Below are 2,373 nucleotides of genomic sequence, written 5' to 3'. Positions count from 1 at the left end.
CCAGCGAGTCTCGGGGCGTAGTGACGTCGCGGAAAGCGGACGGTCCGCGGCGCCGCGTCGAGTAGGTATCGCTATATACAGACATAAATATATGCGTCGGGACGTTCGATTTTTTTCGCGACTATCGCGTTTTTGATGTCCGAGAGCGGCGAAGCCGGTCGTCCGGCGTCCGACGCGGCCTGATCGCCCGCTCCGACACCCGAAGCGGACCCGCAAACCGCGTACGTGATTCGCCGGGACGGCGAAACGGCTTAAGAGTCAGAGGTTTGACACCAGTTCTCAACTCAGTAGGTAGGCAGGTCGGTTAGGCGTAGGTTCGGATGACCCCGGGGTCGTGGTTTCGATCGCCGGGATTCGATTTAATTTGCGGCGGCCGCGTAAAATATAATTTTTTTTTCTGCGTTTTTTTTTTCGATATTTACATTTTGCTATTATCACATCATATTCACATTCGAGTTCCACCGCCTTATGGACTTCGCACGGTGCGTTGCGGCGTCGCGGTAAGCAGAGATTCGCGAAAAACCTCCCGACGCACGTATTTATGCCTGTATATAGCGATAGTCCGAGGTCGGTCGAATTCGTCGTCCGCTGTCCGACGCGGTAAGATAGACGCGGTTAGGCGTAGGCGTGGATGACCCGGAGGTCGTGGTTTCGAAACCGGTTGCCGGGATTCTATTTAATTTGCGGCGGCCGTGTCAGATCGAATTTTTTTTTGATTTTTTTTTCAAAATTCGAGTTTCACCGCCTTTGCGGACTTCAAACGGCCCCGTCGAAGACTTATTCGCGTTCCCCGATAAATGTATAGGCCTCTCGCGGCCGCACTTCCACCTTGACGAGTCCCGGGGCGGAGCGGTGTCGCGGAAAGCATACAGGCATTCTATATTTTATATTGTCATACCGGTATTTTTAAATGTATGTATTATGTAACGGTGGCGATGTTTGCGTTAGGTGGGCGGGTAACTAATAATGTCTATTACTTTAAGAGGGTGTCATCGCACTATTCGTTTCCTCTCTCTGGCCCACGCGCAACATAGGCAAAACGCATTTACGCATCTATGCTTTTAAGTAACTTGTTACAAAGAAGATGGAGAATAATATTTTTGAGGGAATTTTATTATTATTTGACATAATATTCGACTTTCAAAACAAACAAAAAAATTATGTTAATTTAAATGATGTTTAAATTGTTTTGAGATATGTCATTCCTCCTTCATTATTCTCTATCTTTTTTGTAACGGGTGACTTTACTCTGAGATTACTTAAACGCATAAAAAATGTGTATACCCATTTACGTTTAAACACGAATGACATAGGTACCTGCGTTATGTCAGGTGGTTGTATTTTATTATTACTACTATATTATTATTGTGTGCGTACATACACGATACATAGGTATGTGTTTATGTATGCGTGTGTAATATTAAAAGTGGACGATCAATTATTACCATTTAGAGTGACACTGCAATATTACGTGCGACACTGTACATACGACAGTTATTAGACGCAATGTTATACGCCCGGAGTGTGGTGGTGCGGAGCCGCGGGGTGACAACTTTAGCGACGCGGAACGCGCCCGTTTCAACCTGCCTCATCTCGTGACCAGCGCTCTTGCAACGCACATCAACTCTCACAGAAAAGCCTAATACGTTGTATTATTATTTATTTATTTAGCGCTTTTCTTTGGGTTTTGTTGTTCTGCATTGGGCGCTTTTCACATACCGGTGAGTATACAACTTTTATATCTACCTCTTTATTATAATATCCAGATAAACTACAGGTGTATTCATGGCGCGCGTACCGCGAACGAACATATTTTGATGCGTTTAGTGTTTTTTTCCTACGCCGCAAATGTACTTGAACCAAACAATTTTTTATGTTATCCGCTTTCGCATTCAGCCGTGTATTAGCCGCATTAGCCGCTGTAGCCAACGTGTAAGTCCATTTGCCGTTTCGGCGCGTTACCATTGCGGTACACGCAATGTTTTATCGCTTGACATTTTGCGTTATTTTGCTGGGTACCTATGTCAATTTTCGTATTTTTCTATTTTTTTTATGGACATCACGTAAGCCGGTGTGCACCTATTAATTCTAAAAATAACTCACGAGTTAATTAATACATAACTATGACCAACGTTTGTAAGAGATTTTCAATTTTGTTGTATGTACAATATGTTTGATTTCTACATATTGCAGTCGACGCACAAATTATTTTAATTTTTTTTAAATATCATTACACTACACTATATTGTATGATTGAATTTGTATTGCTTAGCAATGTCTTTCGTACGTGTGATTAATGAGGTATGATTAAATATTGTGCCACCGCAAATGATTTTCATTGTAAAATATTAGCAAATACTGATTAGTAGTACC

The sequence above is a fragment of the Acyrthosiphon pisum genome, chromosome X, assembly GCF_005508785.2.
Source record: "Acyrthosiphon pisum isolate AL4f chromosome X, pea_aphid_22Mar2018_4r6ur, whole genome shotgun sequence".
NCBI lineage: Eukaryota > Metazoa > Arthropoda > Insecta > Hemiptera > Aphididae > Acyrthosiphon > Acyrthosiphon pisum.
This window is presented reverse-complemented; position numbering follows the sequence as displayed.